This window comes from Arachis ipaensis, chromosome B1, assembly GCF_059453495.1.
Source record: "Arachis ipaensis isolate K30076 ecotype BB chromosome B1, ASM5945349v1, whole genome shotgun sequence".
NCBI lineage: Eukaryota > Viridiplantae > Streptophyta > Magnoliopsida > Fabales > Fabaceae > Arachis > Arachis ipaensis.
This window is the reverse complement of record NC_142436.1, coordinates 18,318,429-18,338,218: the sequence shown is the minus strand read 5'-3', so window position 1 is coordinate 18,338,218 and position 19,790 is coordinate 18,318,429. Positions and strand designations below refer to the sequence as shown.

The 19,790-nt window shown below is 37.6% G+C and overlaps 2 non-coding genes across 2 annotated transcripts; one reads left to right on the top strand and one right to left on the bottom strand.

Annotated features, from left to right (window-relative positions):
• Nucleotides 1–7,402: 7,402 nt before the first annotated feature.
• Nucleotides 7,403–7,510, top strand: LOC148575859 (small nucleolar RNA R71). The gene has a single exon (XR_015904448.1). It is a non-coding gene; the product is annotated as a small nucleolar RNA R71 (small nucleolar RNA).
• Nucleotides 7,511–11,370: 3,860 nt separating this feature from the next.
• Nucleotides 11,371–11,474, bottom strand: LOC148575858 (small nucleolar RNA R71). The gene has a single exon (XR_015903807.1). It is a non-coding gene; the product is annotated as a small nucleolar RNA R71 (small nucleolar RNA).
• Between the last annotated feature and the right edge of the window lie 8,316 nt (nt 11,475–19,790).

The window sequence follows — 19,790 nt, the reverse complement described above, 5'->3', positions numbered from 1 at the left end:
ACAAGAGAGGAACAAGCTAATAGTGTAAATGAGAATCAAGCAATATAAAGGCCTTGGCTAGAAGTGAGTATCGGACTTCCTATCATCATTATCTCCATCAATTGTGATCACAATTAGTTATTGCTTCACTTAGTTAACCCCTAGTATTAAGGAAAGTCAAGTGAAAGTAATCAATTTGAGTTCACAAATCCTAGTCTAACCCTAGGGAAGTCTAGCTTTAGTGACATGCAAATCAATTAGTATTCTCCAATTGATAATCAACAAAGGACATTAACAATTCAAGTGTCTCCAATACCTCAACCCCCAAGCCAAGTAGGAAAAGTCTACTCCATAGTTAAAGTTTGCATTTTCTCAAACACTTGGAGAGCAAGGATGAAAGACATTATAAAATTGAGAGTAAACTTGCAATCAAGGATATACACTACAAGAGATTAACAACAATCAACAATTGAGAACTAGGAACATGAGATTACCTCAATGAATTAATGGAAATAGAAGTAACAACATCCAAAAGCTAAGATCCACAAGTAACTTGAACAACAAGAACTAAATTGAGAGTATGAGAATCTAGATCTACAATTGGAAGCAAGGTAGAAGTGAATTGACAATAGATCTCACCAATGGATACAAGAGAATTCCAATTCGAGAAGCAAAACCCTAGAGAGAAGCTAGAGTTTCTCTCTCTACAAAAATGTAACTTCCAAAACTAACTAGAAAAATATCTCAAAATGAGTCAACAGATGAGAATCCCATCATCCCTTGGTCTTCTTATGGGTTTTGGCGCCAAAATTAGTTTCAATTGGGCCCCACAGCTTCTGTGAATTCGCTGGGCACATTTTCACTTAAAAAATCACATGCGGGCATCGACGCGTACGCGTATAGCACGCGTGCGCGTCCCTAGGGCTTTCATGATCCACGCGCAAGCGCCAAGCACGCGTGCGCATCCATGAGGTTCTGGCTACGCCGCGCGAATGCACCGGCTTCTAGCTTTGGCTTCCTCGTGCCGATCCAGTAGCGCGCATCCACACGTACGCGCAAAGTACGCGTGCGCGTCGCTGCTCAAGCTCCAAAGCTTCATTTTCCATGCTCCTTCCATTCATGCATGCTTTCTTCTTCTCTCCTAAGCCATCCTTGCCCTAAGAACTCTGGAATCACTTAGTAAACGGATCACGGCATCGAATGGTAACAGGAGAGGGTTCAAATATGGCACATTCAGTGTAAAAGAGGCATATTTTCATCCATGAAGCAAAATCGGGAAGGAAACTCAAAACCATGCATTATTTATGAATAAGTGTGAAAAAAAATCGATAAAACCCTCAAAATCCATACAAGATAAACCCTAAAAACGGGGTTTATCAAATGTTTCTTAACTTAAGAGGACTCTTGGATCTTTCACTACTCATAATCCAGGGAGCTGTGGAAGTAGCATTGTGACACCTACTGTTAATGCCAACAATTTTGAACTGAAACTTCAACTTGTTACATTGGTTCAACAAAATTACCAGTTTGGTGGAAGCCCGCAGGAAGATCTTAATTTGTTTATCTCTAACTTCCTGCAAATTTGTGACACTGTCAAGACAAATGGCATCCCAGCTAAGGTTTATCGGTTGTTGCTATTCCCTTTTGCTGTAAGGGATCGGGATAAGTAGTGGCTGGATAATTGGTGCGCGGAAATCGTGACGGTTCATTCCTTGGTAACGGGGCTAAAAACTTAATACGCACGTTCATAATCTTAGTTCTTTGTCACAACTTTGCACAACTAACCAGCAAGTGCACTGGGTCGTCCAAGTAATAAACCTTACGTGAGTAAGGGTTGATCCTGCGGAGATTGTCGGCTTGAAGCAAGCTATGGTCACCTTGTAAATCTCAGTCAGGCGGATTTAATTGATTATAGAGATTTAATAATTAAAAGATAAATAAAATATAAAATAAAGATAGTGATACTTATGTAATTCATTGGTGAGAATTTCAGATAAGCGTATAGAGATGCGTTCGTTCCTCCTGAACCTCTGCTTTCCTATTATCTTCATCCAATCATTCATACTCCTTTCTATAGCAAGCTGTATGTTAGGCATCACCGTTGTCAATGGCTACATCCTGTCCTCTCAGTGAAAATGGTCCAATGCACTGTCACTGCATGGCTAATCATCTGTCGGTTCTCGATCATACTGGAATAGGATCCATTGATCCTTTTGCATCTGTCACTATGCCCAGCACTCGCGATTTTGAAGCTCGTCGTAGCCATCCCTTCCCAGATCCTACTCGGAATACCACAGACAAGGTTTAAACTTTCCAGATCTCAAGAATGGCCGTCCATGGATTCTAACTTATACCACGAAGACTCTGATTAAGGAATCTCAGAGATATTCATTCAATCTAAGGTAGAACGGAAGTGGTTGTCAGGCACGCGTTCATAGGTTGGGAATGATGATGACTGTCACGATCATCACATTCATATTGAAGTGCGAATGAATATCTTAGAATTGGAATAAGCTTGAATTGAATAGAAAAACAATAGTACTTTGTATTAATTCATGAGGAACAGCAAAGCTCCACACCTTAATCTATGGTGTGTAGAAACTCTACCGTTGAAAATACATAAGAATAAAGTCCAGGCATGACCGAGAGGCCAGCTCCATAAAGGTCTAAAATAGCATAAAACTGATCAAAGATGTCTAATACAATAGTAAAAGGTCCTATTTATATCAGACTAGTTACTAGGGTTTACAAAAATGAGTAAATGATGCAGAAATTCACTTCTGGGGCCCACTTGGTGTGTGCTTGGGCTGAGCATTGAGCTTTACATGTGTAGAGACTTCTTTTGGAGTTGAACGCCAGTTTGTAACCTGTTTCTGGCGTTTAACTCCACTTTGCAACCTGTTTCTGGCATTTAACTCCAGCTTGCAGCATGGAACTGGCGTTGAACGCCAGTTTGCGTCGTCTAAACTCGGGCAAAGTATAGACTATTATATATTGCTGGAAAGCCCTGGATGTCTACTTTCCAACGCAATTGATAATGTGCCATTTGGAGTTCTGTAGCTCCAGAAAATCCATTTTGAGGGCAGGGAGGTCAGAATCCAATAGCATCTGCAGTCCTTCTTCAACCTCTGAATCTGATTTTTGCTCAAGTCCCTCAATTTTAGCCAGAAATTACCTGAAATCATAGAAAAACACACAAACTCATAGTAAAGTCCAGAAATGTGAATTTTATTTAAAAACTAATAAAAATATACTAAAAACTAACTAAATCATACTAAAAACTATGTAAAAACAATGCCAAAAAGCGTATAAATTATCCGCTCATCACAACACCAAACTTAAATTGTTGCTTGTCCCCAAGCAACTGAAAATCAAATAGGATAAAAAGAAGAGAATATACTATAAATTCCAAAATATCAATGAAACTTAGCTCCAATCAGATGAGCGGGACTTGTAGCTTTTTGCCTCTTGAATAGTTTTGGCATCTCACTTTATCCATTGAAGTTCAGAATGATTGGCATCTATAGGAACTCAGAGTTCAGATAGCGTTATTGATTCTCCTAGTTCAGCATGTTGATTCTTGAACACAGCTACTTTATGAGTCTTGGCCGTGGCCCTAAGCACTTTGTTTTCCAGTATTACCACCGGATACATAAATGCCACAGACACATAACTGGGTGAACCTTTTCAGATTGTGACTCAGCTTTGCTAAAGTCCCCAATTAGAGGTGTCCAGGGTTCTTAAGCACACTCTTTTTTTTTTGCTTTGGACCTTGACTTTAACCGCTCAGTCTCAAGCTTTCACTTGACACCTTCACGCCACAAGCCCATGGTTAGGGACAGCTTGGTTTAGCTGCTTAGGCCAGGATTTTATTTCTTTAGGCCCTCCTATCCACTGATGCTCAAAGCCTTGGATCCTTTTTATTTACCCTTGCCTTTTGGTTTTAAGGGCTATTGGCTTTTTGCTCTTGCCTTTTGGTTTAAAGAGCTTTTGGCTTTTTCTGCTTGCTTTTTCTTTTTTCTTTCTTTTTTTTTGCTATTTTTTTTCTCTTTTTTTTTCCTGCAAGCTTCTGTATTCACTGCTTTTTCTTGCTTCAAGAATCATTTTTATGATTTTTCAGATTATCAAATAACATTTCTCCTTTTTCCTTATTCTTCAAGAGCCAACATATTTAACATTCAAAAACATCAAATTCAAAAGACATATGCGCTGTTCAAGCATTCATTCAGAAAACAAAAAGTATTGTCACCACATCAAAATAATTAAACTAGTTTCAAGGATGAATTCGAAACCCTGTACTTCTTGTTCTTTTGTTTTTAAAACAGTTTTCATTTAAGAGAGGTGATGGATTCATAGGACATTCATAGCTTTAAGACATAGACACTTAAACATAAATGATCATATAGTAAAGACATAAACATAATTAAACATGAAGCATGGAAACCGAAAACAGAAAATAAATAGACAAGGAGATTAAGGAATGAGTCCACCTTAGTGAGGATGGCATCTTCTTCTTCTTGAAGAACCAATGGTGCTTTTGAGCTCCTCTATGTCTCTTCCTTGCCTTTGTTGCTCCTCCCTCATAGCTCTTTGATCTTTTCTAATCTCATGAAGAATGATGGAGTGCTCTTGGTGTTCCACCCTTAGTTGTCCCATGTTGGAACTTAATTCTCCTAGGGAGGTGTTGATTTGCTCCCAATAGTTTTGTGGAGGAAAGTGCATCTCTTGAGGCATCTCAGGGATTTCATGGTGAGGAATTTTCTCATGCTCATGTTGAGGTCCATGATCTCTTGTTTTGCAGTCAAATGCTCTACTACTGAGCTATGGACCCTTGAGATGAATCTCTCCATCTCCCATGACTCAGAGGTGGAAGCTTTTGTCTTTTCTTTCCTCTTTCTAGAGGTTTCTTTGGCCTTAGGTGCCATAAATGGTTATGGAAAAACAAAAAGCTATGCTTTTACCACACCAAACTTAAAATGTTTGCTCGTCCTGGAGCAAAAGAAGAAAGAAATTAGTAGAAGAAGAAGAGAATGGAGGAGATGGGGGAAGAAGATGTATTCGGCCAAGGAGAAGAAGAGAGGGTTGCTTTGTGTGAAAATGAAGAAGGAGTGAGGGGTTTATATAGGAGTGAGGGGGTTGTAGGGTTCGGCCATTAGGGTTGGGTTTGGGAGGGAAAATAGTTTGAATTTTGAAGGTAGGTGGGGTTTATGGGGAAGAGAGGATGGATGTGAGTGGTGAAGAGGTGATGGGAAAGAGTGATTGAGGTGATTGGTGAAGGGTATTTAGGGAAGAGAGTTATAAAAAGGTGTGAAGAGGAGAGAAGAAGATGTGGGGATCCTGTGGGGTCCACAGATCAAGTGGGGTCAAGGACTTAACATCCCTGCTCCAATTAGGCGTGTAAAACGCCTTTGCTGTGCAATCCTGGCGTTTAACGCCAGACTGCTGCTTGTTTCTGGCGTTAAACACCCAAATGTAGCCTGTTTCTGGCGTTTAACGCCAGGCGGATGCTTGTTTCTGGCGTTTAAACGTCAAACTGCTCTCTTTCAGGGTGTGCTGTTTTTCATTCTGTTTTTGATTTTTCAGTAGTTTTTGTGACTCCACATGATCATCAACCTACTAAAACACGAAATAACAAAAGGAAAATAAAATAGATATAATTAAATAACATTGGGTTGCCTCCTAACAAGCGCTTCTTTAATGTCAATAGCTTGACAGTGAGCTCTCATGGAGCCTCACAGATAATCAGAGCAAGGTTGGAACCTCCCAACACCAAACTTAGATTTTGAATGTGGGGGTTCAACACCAAACTTAGAATTTGGTTGTGGCCTCCCAACACCAAACTTAGAGTTTGACTGTGGGGGCTTTGGTTGACTCTGCAGTGAGAGAAGCTTTTCATGCTTCCTCTCCATGGTTACAGAAGGAGATCCTTGAGTCTTAAACACAAGGTTGTCCTCATTCAGTTGAATGACCAATTCTCCTCTGTCCACATCAATCACAGCTCTTACTGTCGCTAGGAAGGGTCTTCCAAGGATGATGGATTCATCCTCATCCTTCCCAGTGTCTAGGATTATGAAATCAGCAGGGATGTAAAGGCCTTCAACCTTTACTAACACGTCCTCTACTTGTCCATAAGCCTGTTTTCTTGAGTTGTCTACCATCTCTAATGAGATTCTGGCAGCTTGCACCTCAAAGATCCCAAGTTTCTCCATTACAGAGAGTGGCATTAAGTTTATTCCTGACCCCAGGTCATACAGAGCCTTCTCAAAGGTCATGGTGCCTATGGTACATGGTATTAAGAATTTGCCAGGATCCTATTTCTTTTGAGGTAATTTCTGCCTATCCAATGCATTTAGTTTATTGGTGAGCAAGGGAGGTTCATCTTCCCAAGTCTCATTACCAAATAATTTGGCATTCAGCTTCATGATTGCACCAAAGTACTTAGCAACTTGCTCTTCAATAATGTCTTCATCCTCTTCAGAGGATGAATACTCATCAGAGCTCATGAAGGGCAGAAGGAGGTTCAATGGAATCTCTATGGTCTCTAGATGAGCCTCAGATTCCTTTGGTTCCTCAAAGGGATACTCCTTATTGGTCACTGGACGTCCCAGGAGGTCTTCCTCACTAGGATTCACGTCCTTCTCCTCCCTTGTAGGTTCGGCTATGATGGTCAAATCAATGGCCTTGCACTCTCTCTTTGGATTCTTTTCTTATTGCTTGGGAGAGTACTAGGAGGAGTTTCAGTGACTCTTTTACTCAGCTAGCCCATTTGTGCCTCCAAATTTCTAATGGAGGACCTTGTTTCATTCATGAAACTCACAGTGGCCTTAGATAGATCAGAGACTATATTTGCTAAACAAGATGAATTCTGCTCAGAATTCTCTGTATGTTGCTGAGTGGATGATGGAAAAGGCTTGCTATTGCTAAACCTGTTTCTTCCACCATTATTAAAGCCTTGTTGAGGCTTTTGTTGATCCTTCCATGAGAAATTTGGATGATTTCTCCATGAGGGATTATAGGTGTTTCCATAGGGTTCACCCATGTAATTCACCTCTGCTATTGCAGGTTTCTCAGGATCATAAGCTTCTTCTTCAGAAGATGCCTCTTTAGTACTGTTGGATGATTCCTTCAATCCATTCAGACTCTGAGAGATCATATTGACTTGATGAGTCAATATTTTATTCTGAGCCAATATGGCATTCAGAGTATCAATTTCAAGAACTCCCTTCCTCTGAGGCGTCCCATTACTCACAGGATTCCTTTCAGAAGTGTACATGAACTGGTTATTTGCAACCATGTCAATGAGTTCTTGAGCTTCTGCAGGCGTTTTCTTTAGGTGAATGGATCCACATGCAGAATGGTCCAATGACATCTTTGATAGTTCAGACAGACCATCATAGAATATATTCAGGATGGTCCATTCTGAAAGCATGTCAGAAGGGCACTTTTTGGTCAGTTCCTTGTATCTCTCCCAAGCTTCATAGAGGGATTCACCTTCTTTTTGTCTGAAGGTTTGAACATCCACTCTAAGCTTGCTAAGCTTTTGAGGAGGAAAGAACTTGGCTAAGAAAGCCGTGACCAGCTTATCCCAAGAGTTCAGGCTATCTTTAGGTTGAGAGTCCAACCATACTCTAGCTCTGTCTCTTACAGCAAACGGGAAAAGCATAAGCCTGTAGACCTCGGGATCAACCCCATTGGTCTTAACAGTATCACAGATATGCAAGAATTCAGTTAAGAACTGAAAAGGATCTTCTGATGGAAGTCCATAAAACTTGCAATTCTGTTGCATCAGAGAAACTAATTGAGGTTTCAGCTCAAAATTCTTTGCTCCAATGGCAGGGATTGAGATGCTTCTTCCATGTAAATTGGAATTTGGTGCAGTAAAGTCACCAAGCATCTTCCTTGCATTGTTATTATTTTCAGCCATGTCTCCTTCTTTTTCGAAAATTTCTGTAAAGTCCTCTTCAGAGTGTTGTGTTTTAGCTTCTCTTAGCTTCCTCTTCAGAGTCCTTTCAGGTTCCGGATCAGCTTCAACAAGAATGTTTTTATCCTTGCTCCTACTCATATGAAAAAGAAGAAAACAGAAAAGAAAATATGGAATCCTCTATGTCACAGGATAAAGATTCTTTTATGTGAGTAGAAGAAGATATGAATAGAAGAAGGAGAATCCAAACACAAGGGTGAGAAGTAGGTTCGAATTCTTAGATGAAGAGGAGTGTTAGTAAAGAAATAAATAAATAGAAGGAGGTGAGGGAGAAGAATTTTCGAAAATTAGATAAAATAAAATAAAAGTATTTTTGTTTTTAAATTAGAATTAAAATTAAAAATTCAAAAATTAAGAAAGGAACACTTAAATAAAATTAAATTAAAATTAAAACAATTAGTTAATTTAAAAAGGAATTTTGAAAAATATGAAGGTGATTTTCGAAAATTAGGGATAGAATTAGTTAGGTAGTTTTGAAAAAGATATGATTGAAATAGTAAACTTTTAAAATCAAACAAAAAGTTAAGTGATTAATTGAAAAAGATTTGAAAATCAAATTTTTGTAGAGATAAGAAAATAGAAAAGATTTTGAATTTAAGTTTTGAAAAAGATGTGATTGAAATTTAAATTGAAAAAGATTTGAAAAAAAAAATTTAAAAGGATTTGATTTTGAAAATTAAAGTTGATTACTTGACTAACAAGAAACAAAAAGATATGATTTAAAATTTAAAGATTGAACCTTTCTTAAGAGACAAGTAACAGACTTAAAAATTTTGAATCAATCACATTAATTGTTAGCATTAATTTCGAAAATATGAAATAAAAATAAGAAAAAGATTTTGAAAATAATTTTTGAAATTTTCGAAAATCATAAAAGAAAATGAAAAAGATTTGATTTTTGAAAAAGATTTGAAAAAAGATAGATTTTTTAAATTGAAAATTTGATTTGACTCATAAGAAACAACTAAATTTTGAAAAGTTTTGAAAAAGTCAGTCAAATTTTCGAAAATTATGAGAGAAAAAGGGAAAGATATTTTTTTTATTTTTGAATTTTTAATGATGAAAGAGAAAAACACAAAAAAAGACACAAGACATAAAAATTATGAATCAAAACACATAATGCATGCAAGAACAGTATGAATGTCAAGATGAACACCAAGAACACTTTGAATGTCAAGATGAACACCAAGAACTTATTTTTAAAAATTTTTTGAGAAAAGAAAAATATGCAAGACACCAAACTTAGAGATTTTTCATGTTTAGACACTATGAATGCAAAAATGCATATGAAAAATAACAAAAGACACAAAATAAGAAAATATGAAGATCAAACAAGAAGACTTGTCAAGAACAACTTGAAGATCATGAAGAACACATGCATGAGTTTTCGAAAAATGCACAAATTTTAAAAACATGCAATTGACACCAAACTTAAAATTTGACTCAAGACTCAAACAAGAAACACAAAAATTATTTTTGATTTTATCATTTTATAATTTTTTTTTTGGATTTTCGAAAATTATTTTGGGAAAAACGAAAAAGAAAAAAAAATTTTTGTATTATTTTCGAAAATAAGAAATAAAAGGCTTAAAAATAAAATAAAATTACCTAATCTGAGCAACAAGATGAACCGTCAGTTGTCCAAACTCGAACAATCCCTGGCAACGGCGCCAAAAACTTGGTGCGCGGAAATCGTGACGGTTCATTCCTTGGTAACGGCGCTAAAAACTTAATACGCACGTTCATAATCTTAGTTCTTTGTCACAACTTCGCACAACTAACCAGCAAGTGCACTGGGTCGTCCAAGTAATAAACCTTACGTGAGTAAGGGTCGATCCCACGGAGATTGTCGGCTTGAAGCAAGCTATGGTCACCTTGTAAATCTCAGTCAGGCGGATTTAATTGATTATAGAGATTTAATAATTAAAAGATAAATAAAATATAAAATAAAGATAGTGATACTTATGTAATTCATTGGTGAGAATTTCAGATAAGCGTATAGAGATGTGTTCGTTCCTCCTGAACCTCTGCTTTCCTATTATCTTCATCCAATCATTCATACTCCTTTCTATGGCAAGCTGTATGTTAGGCATCACCGTTGTCAATGGCTACATCCTGTCCTCTTAGTGAAAATGGTCCAATGCGCTGTCACTGCATGGCTAATCATCTGTCGGTTCTCGATCATACTGGAATAGGATCCATTGATCCTTTTGCGTCTGTCACTACGCCCAACACTCGCGAGTTTGAAGCTCATCGCAGCCATCCCTTCCCAGATCCTACTCGGAATACCATAGACAAGGTTTAGACTTTCCGGATCTCAAGAATGGCCGTCCATGGATTCTAACTTATACCACGAAGACTCTGATTAAGGAATCTCAGAGATATTCATTCAATCTAAGGTAGAACGGAAGTGGTTGTCAGGCACACGTTCATAGGTTGGGAATGATGATGACTGTCACGATCATCACATTCATATTGAAGTGCGAATGAATATCTTAGAATCGGAATAAGCTTGAATTGAATAGAAAAACAATAGTACTTTGTATTAATTCATGAGGAACATCAGAGCTCCACACCTTAATCTATGGTGTGTAGAAACTCTACCGTTGAAAATACATAAGAATAAGGTCCAGGCATGGCCGAGAGGCCAGCCCCATAAAGGTCTAAGATAGCATAAAACTGATCAAAGATGTCTAATACAATAGTAAAAGGTCCTATTTATATCAGACTAGTTACTAGGGTTTACAAAAATGAATAAATGATGCAGAAATCCACTTCTGGGGCCCACTTGGTGTGTGCTTGGGCTGAGCATTGAGATTTACATGTGTAGAGGCTTCTTTTGGAGTTGAACACCAGTTTGTAACCTGTTTCTGGCGTTTAACTCCACTTTGCAACCTGTTTCTGGCGTTTAACTCCAAAATGCAGCATGGAACTGGCGTTGAACGCCAGTTTGCGTCATCTAAACTCGGGCAAAGTATAGACTATTATATATTGATGAAAAGCCCTGGATGTCTACTTTCCAACGCAATTGAGATCGCGCCATTTGGAGTTTTGTAGCTCCAGATAATCCATTTTGAGTGCAGGGAGGTCAGAATCCAACAGCATCTGCAGTCCTTCTTCAACCTCTGAATCTGATTTTTGCTCAAGTCCCTCAGTTTCAGCCAGAAATTACCTGAAATCACAGAAAAACACACAAACTCATAGTAAAGTCCAGAAATGTGAATTTTATTTAAAAACTAATAAAAATATACTAAAAACTAACTAAATCATACTAAAAACTATGTAAAAACAATGCCAAAAAGTGTATAAATTATCCGCTTATCAATAATCAGTGCAAGAAGAGCATAACCATATAGGAGGACTTTGTCACTAAGTTCCTAACTAAGTTCTTCCCACCTTAGAGGTTAACTAAGCTCAAAACTGACATTCAAACTTTCTGACAGCATGAAGGAGAGTCCCTTTATGAAGCTTGGGAGAGGTACAAAGATATGCTGAGAAAGTGCCCTCCGGACATGTTTGCTGACTGGGTCCAACTTCAGATATTCTATGATGGATCACCCCAACCTCATGAGTTTCATTGGATAATTCAGCTGGAGGATCTCTGCATATGAAGAAGACCACTGATGCAACACTGGAGTTGATTGAAATGGTGGTCAACAATCAGTACCTCTATTCTTCCGAAAGATCAATGAGAAAAGGAGTTATGGAATTAGATACCTTGGACACTCTGTTTGGCTCAGAATAAAGTTATGTCATAATAAATTAATGCATTTACTCAATAATTAGGAGGCATGCAAGTTTCAACAGTGAGTACCCAAGAGAATTCATATGGCATGAGTAGTAGACTACCAAAAGTGAAGGTTTGGAGTATGGGCATTCTTCCCTGAAGCAAGTACATTACATAGATAATACTCCAAGGCCACCTCATAATGACCCTTTCTCTAAGATCTATAATCCTGGATGGAGAAATCATCCAAATTTTGGGTAAAAATCAAGGTCAGAGGTCCAATAACTTCAACAACAACCATCCACAAAACCACTTCCACTCCTAACATAATACCTTCAACCCTCACCAACAATAACCACCCCACCCAACCATCTCAAGATTCTCAAAGGCTTACCAATCTTGAACTTGCAGTGGAGAAACTCTCCCAAGTCACATTCTCATTCATGGAGAAAACAAGAGCCAACTTCAAAAATCAAGGTACTTCAATTAGAAATTTGGAGGTGCAAGTAGGTCAAATTACTCAACAATTAGCTAAACCCACTCAAATATTTCCCAGTGATACAATTCTAAATCCCAGGAAAGAGTGCAAGACTATTTATTTGAGAAGTGAAAAGGTGGTGAGAGAAGAAGCCCAAGAGGAAGCTAATCCCCTAGAGGAGCACGTGATCCCCACCTCTCAAGAACATATAATTCAAGCTTCAAAAGTTATATCGAGAGAGAAGGTCCAAGTGCAAGAGTACAAGCCAAGAATTCTGTATTCTCAAAGGCTCCAGGGAAAAAACAAGAAAAAGCAATACTCCAAATTTTTGGAGATATTCAAGATACTGCATATCAGAATTCCTTTTATAGAAGCACTTGAACAAATGTCTTTATATGCTAAATTCATGAAGGAATTGTTGTCCAAAAAAAGATCCTTGAAGGAAGGCTAAACAGTGGTGATGACCAAAGAATCTAGTGCAATTATTCAAAGGAACTTGTCAACAGAGAAGAAATATCCAAGGAGTTTTCAAATTTCCTGTATTATTGACAACACCACATTTGAAAGAGCATTATGTGATTTGGGGGCAAGTATTAATTTGATGCCCTTATCTATGATGAAGAGGCTACAAATTCAAGAATTGAAGCCCACAAAAATAGCTCTACAATTGGCAGACAAATCAATGAAGCTTGCACATAGGATAGTTGAAAATATCATAAGTAATGTGGGAAAATTCTTCCTCCCAGTAGATTTTGTTATTCTTGACATGAAGAAAGGTGAGAATGCCTCCATCATTTTACGAAGACCTCTTTTAGCCACTGGGAGAGCCCTTATTGATGTTGAAAAGGGTGAACTAATGCTAAGGGTGCATGATGAACATTTAATTTTCCATATTGTCAAGACCATGCATCACTCAAGTGATCAAGAAGATTGCAAGAAGGTCAAAGTCAAGGATCCAAACTTGAGGGAAACACCTAATAAATCACTTTCAAGAACTCCTTTTTCATGCTTGGAAAGAAAAAAAGAGAAAAAGAAGGCGCAACAAATTGAAAACTCAATTGAAACTAACAAGAGCTTGCAACCAAAGCCTTCCTTTACAATCAACAAACCCCCTGACATCAAACTTAAGTTTGGTGTTGAGTGTGCATCAAATAAGGAGGAAGCTCCCAAGAAAAAGGTGCATAAAGAGTGGAAGAAAAAGAAAATTTCTACTGTAGATTTCTCACCAGGGGAGAAAGTGATGTTATCTCACCATCTATTATTGCCATATATAGTGAACGAAGTTCTATCTCTTGAGCATATTGAGCTATTACATGAAGACACAGGGAGGAGATTCAAAGTGAGATAGGAAGAGTTGAAGCATTATGATCACCCTCCACCTTAGCAATGCAAGGAACAACTGTCAAGCTAATGACGTTAAAAAAGCACTTGCTGGGAGGCAACTCAATGTTTGGTATTCTCTTTTCATTCTTCTTTTTATTTCGTTTAAGGTTGTGTATGTGTTTCATGGATTAAATTTGGTGCGCTACACCCATAGGACATTTACACTTCACTGGGTACTTGGCCTAGTTTCACATTGATTGTGTCACACTAAGTTTGGTGTTCTCACACAAAGTTTGGTGTTGCCATACTTCACCTAGTTATTTTCCTTTGTTCTAGCTTTCATTTCATTCTGTTTTTTTATTTTGTTTATTTTATTTGAATAAGCCTCTGCATTACTTGATTACCTTTACTTGATCAGCATGTTTATCCATATTTTCATCACCACTATTTTCTTCTTTGTTGCTTGAGAACAAGCAACCATTCTAAGTTTAGTATCAGAGGCTATGCTCTACATAGTCTTAGAGAAGATGAAGGCAACAATGATTATTAAGGTGGTATCGTTTCCTTTAAGCTTCCAGCTTTCAACTCTTCTATGTGCTTTTTATTGTGTTTCTCTATTTTCATGTTTTCTTCGTGCTTACTAAATTTACTACTTGTGAAGTCCTCTTAAGTACTCTAATCATATGAGAAAGAATTGCTTAGATGGAGAAAAATTGAATTTGACAAATATAAGTCATCTGATGATAAGTGATGGTGCATTAAGTGTGATGATCATGAATTGAGCTAAAATGGTTGATGATCTTGTATGAAAAGAAAGGATGATTCCTTATGAGCATGAGGCTTAGAGAGGTATTATGAGATTTCTGACCAAAAGAAAAGAATCCTTGAACTTGAATTGAAAAAAAAAAAAGAGAGAGAGAAAAAAAAACAGCAAAGAAAAAAATCAAAATAAAGATCAAAGGTTGCAAAGCTCTGACCATCAATGGTTAAAGAGCCCAAATTATGTGTTTTTGGTGTGATTGTCCAAGAATAGAACTTAGGCGATCAGATTCAAGGGGTGCTTCATCACCCGGTAACTTGGACAAACTGGTCCGGGATTATCGATCAAAAATCCACCATCAAGAGTTCCCTTGAGACAGAGCATTTAGAAGTCCAAAGAGGCTCTGAACATCGATAGCCGAAAACTTAAAATCTTTAACTATATGCTTGTAGTGAGAACGTATCAAGGAGTGGCTCGGGTAAGTAGATTCGATGGGTGCCTTATCACTCGGTAACTTGGGCCAATTGGCCCGGGATTATCTATCGAACGCCCACTATCAAGAGTTGCCTTGAAAACGGATCACTTAGAGTTGTCAACTCAAAAGGCTCTTTGTTATAAATAAAGGATTCAAGGATCAAGTAGGACTGACCGCAATCCTTGCGTCTACCCATGCAGGTGCTTCACACTGCAACCCGGAGCAAGTGGGACAATGCCTCAACCTTTGCATCTACCCAGGCAAGTGCTTTTCACTTCATCCCGGAGCAAGTGGGACGAACCACAACCCTTACATCTACCTAGGCAGGTGCCTCTCACCACATCTGGGAGCAAGTTGGACAGCGCCTCAACCTTACATCTACCCAGACATGTATTTAAAATCTCAATCTGGAGCAAGTAGGGCGAATATCAACCCTTGCGTCTACCCAAGCAGGTGTCTCTCACCACATCCCAGAGCACGTGGGACAACGCTTCAACCTTGCATCTATCCAGACAAGTATTTAAAATCTCAACTCAAAGCAAGTTGGGCAAACTACAACTCTTGCGTCTACCCAGGTGTCTCAAACTTCAACCCAAAGTAAATAGGACTAAGTCATAATCCTTGCATCTATCCAGGTAGGTAATCAATAATCATAATTAAATTCAATTCATAATCATAATCGAAATCAAATTCATAATTCTTTATCATCACATTTATCATTAATCATAATCACTTTATAGGCTAACGAGCCAAACTTCCATAATCCTACGTTTCAATTTAAAGTATTTCCAAGGTCTTCAACCATTCTCTCAAAATTAAATGAGTTAAATCATAAACCAATTTTTTAAATTAACAAAATCATAGAACTCATTTTTATTTAACCTTGAATAACCAATCTCCTTACTTTAAATTCATTAAAATCATTAAACCATAACTCTTTAATTTGAATCATTCAAATAAGCTCATTTTTTAGTTAATTAAATTCCCAATACTAATTTCAATTTCGTTCTTAAGTTTAAAACATTCTCAAAAGACTTGGAAATCATTCTATTTCGCTAAATCAACTTCGAATACTTCAACTTCTTTAAAACATCACAAAACAAAATTCTTTTCTTTAATAATTCATAGTCAAATAAAATAAATCTTCAATTAACTCTTATTACTTAAAATTTCAGTAACACTCCGAAAAATATAATTCTTTAATTTGAACTAATAAAAAAAAATTCATTTTTGTTTAACGAATCAAGTTCAAATACTTTAAATTCACTAAAAAATTTTTGAAGCATAATTCCTTAATCAAAATTAACCAAATAAAGTTTCAAAACAAAGCCCCTCATTTTTATGAATTTAGCACCGCCTTCCATTTTTCTTATTATTCAATTTTACTCAAATACTTATAAAAATTTCTGCAGTATCTCCTCTAAAACTAGAACTTTACCATCCTTCATGGCCTTCCTCCAAACATCTTTCAAACCCTTCTCAACCATTTCCAATACCAAACTATTTTCAAATATCAAATCATTTCCCATATCAAAATTATTTTCAATATCAAACCAATTCCGATATCAAATCATTTTCAATACCAAATCAATTCCAATATCAAATTATTGCCAATAAATCAAGAAAAACAATTCAACAAAGTCAACAACAAATCAGAATACCTAGCCTTCTCAAACAATCAATAAAACAATCAGGAAAACAATTACATTCATCGAAAGCAACTCAGTTCAATCCATAAGACTCACATAATCACCAAAAAAATATATTTTTCGTATCAATATCTGTTTATAACAATTTCGTAATATAAAATATGTTTCAAGAAAAATCCTACCTCGATCGCGACTTAACTACGCGATAAAACCATTCTTCTCCTGGCCCGCAGCAGTGGCAGCTGCAACCACAGCTCCATTTTACTTCCGCAGTAACAGCGGTAGCTTCAATTGCGACATGCAATAACCAGAACTTAACTCTATGGCAATAACGCCACAAAAATCTCAGCAACATATAATGGAACAATGACTAAAAAAATTTTCGGAGCAAAAAAACTTACTACACAAGAAGGAACTAAGAACGAAGCAGCCGCAGCTCCAGCGGCTAACTCTGGTGGCGTCAACGCCACTTTCAGTGACCATGCACGGCAGCAGCAACCATGGTAGCAGCTGGATGGGTTGCGGCCATGGCAGCAGTAGCAGCAGAGACGAATCTGACGGTGATAAAGCTCAACAGAGGCGCAGGCAGCGACGAACAGAAGGCAGAATGCGACGGTGGTGATTCCTTTGACGGTGACGATGATGCGGGCTCTGCGACGGAATGGCGACGACAGCACAACTAGCAGCTCCTTGTGGCGACGACGGCCTCCCTCTCTCTTTTCTCTCCTTGGGCTCCCTCTCTCAGTGCACTTTCTCAACAATGGCGATGGGAAGCTTTCGCGACGGCATCAACGTTGGCGATGGCGGCGATAGCACCAAGCTGGCGCCGACCTCCCTTTCCCCTTCCTATCTTCTTCCTTCTCCCATTCTCTAATTCTCTCTCTTTCTTTTTTCCTTTTCTTTGTTTTTCCTTCATGGGTGTAAGGGGTGAGGGAGAAGGATGGTGGCTGTTATGAAGGATTAGGGTTAGGTTAAGAAAAAATTAGGGTTTTGGGTGTAATAATCGAAATAACCGCTATAATAAAATAATAATTTTAACTGCCTGAAACAGGTTCGAAAATATAGAAATAATATTTTAAAAATAAAAAGGTAAAATTTGAATTCAATAAATTTTTCTGAGTGAAAAATGTATCTTTTACAGATTTTTTTTTGTAAAAATGCGTATTGGCACTTAAGTCGGCAGTACTGGCTCTAGTCTGACCGGTACCGCGTATTGAGAAAAAAAAAAGATTTTGAAAATTCAATTTATTGTTTTGAAAGGACAAAAATAATTTAGAATCTAAAATCGGGCGCTAATCTTAAAGGTTTTGGCCCAAAGTGGGCCAAATGGACTAAAAACGCTAACGGGTTGGACCGAGCCCAAACCGGACCCAAGGCCCAACATATATATGCTCTATTAATGAGATTTCAGCTCATTTTAATAGAAAAAGAGAGAAAGAGCTCGGGTAGATGAGAAAAGAGGAGAAGAAGACATTATTACTATTCATCTCCTCCTTCTTTTGGCCATATCTTGAGCTACAGAGCTCCGATTGACGAGCCGTTTACAGTCACGCGAAGATCTCGCTGAGCCCATCATTTCTAACAAAGTTTCTCTAGTAAGATTTTAAAACTCAAGCTCCAGTTTTTAGCCCTAATAATTTTGTATTTTTTCGTTTGATTTTTGAGTAGATTTTGGATTTTGTTTGTTTAGGGGTGATCTAGCATTAGACTGTTGTTAGGTTTTGCCTCTAATCTCGTCGGGTAAGGTAAGATCTCACTAAACGCTTGTATTTAGTTATTTTTGTGGACCCTAGGTTGGATGTTGGTATGTTGTATGATGTTAGGTTGAAGTTTGGTATTTGTTGGAGTGAGTTTGATGATTATGGAGCTTTGAGTTTGAGTTTGGTGTTTTAAGTTGCGTGAGAATCGGCCAATGTATAGTTTTGATTTTCTTTATGTAATATGTAATGTTTCGAGAAACTTAGGCTAGTAAACCATAGGATAGGATTGAATTGGATATGTGGTTGTTTGAACTATGTTTGTGGTATATGCATGATGATGGAGATTGAAAAAAATATATATGTTGAGGTATGATTGTGATGGATTCTAATATGATGATGGATTGATGTTAATTGTTGGTGGTTATTGATTTTTGTGGGCGATGGTGATTATTGGGGATTATTGGTGTTGATGATATTTAATGATTATTGATGTTTGTGATTATTTTGATGGACTGGGATGGTGATTGTTTATGTTTGATTATGAATGTTAATGATGATAATAAGTATGGAATATTGTGTTTGGTGTTGTTAATAATTGGTGGTGATGGTGAGCTTTGATTTTGATTGAGTTGAGGAAGTGAGGAGGTTGATAAAAATCTAAGTAAGTTAGTGAGGGTTAAATGGTTTTATTAGTGAATAATGGGAGATGGTTGAGAAATGTTAGAATGAGGCTTTGTGTTGGTTTTGGGTGTATTTGTTTTGGTTTGGATTTGAAATTTTGGAAACTAGAGAATTTTGTTAAATTTGGTAAGACCTTGTTTTTGACGAACTTTGGTGGATCATAACTTGAGCCTCAGGCATTGAAATAGAATGATTTTTGTCTTAAATTAAAGATGATTTCAAAAGATTTAAAACGATATAAAGTTTGAAAAAAATGTAGCTTTGTAGAGGAAGTTATGAATGCTTAAAGTTTGGGGTCTAAAACTGAAATTTCTGCAACTTAAGTTTTTCTGGATTCTGATATACATGCGTACACGGACCCATGCCTCATACGCAGATGGTGGCTTCTGTCCAATACTCCTGCGTACGCGGCATATGTATGCGTACATGGGATGGTCCAATTTTCTTGTATGAATACACGGACGTATTGTATGCATACACGGACGTACTTTTTTAACCCTATGCATATGCATGGCAGGGGTGTGCATACGCACAGCCCCTGTTTTGCTGAAAAATAGTTTTTTCTTCACTTTTCAAGGGTTCTCTAGCTTTCCAAACCTCTTTATCTATTGTTTAAGATTGCTAACTAGTAATTAGGCCTTAAGATTAATAGAGTTGGGTTAGTGAATTAAATTGGTAATTTTCTGTATGAGTTAGAAGACGGAGACTTAAGTTTCTGAAGTTGTGAGTGAGAAGGCGGAGTACTATATTGGCGATGGCTTTGAGATTTTGGTGATGAATGATGATGACTGAGAATGCTAAACTTGTTGGTTATTGAAAGAGAGTGCAGGGCCTATATCCTTGGCGTGATAGATTTCTCTGTTGCAAAAGTGTGCCGGGCACTATATCCTTGGAATGTTAACTTGATGGTGTTTGGAAGAGTGTGCAAGGCCTATATCCCTGGCGTGGTAGGTTTTTCTGTTGCATGAGTGTGCAGGGCCTATATCCCTGGCGTGGCAGATTTCTCTGCTGCAAGAGTGTGCCAGGCTCTATATCCC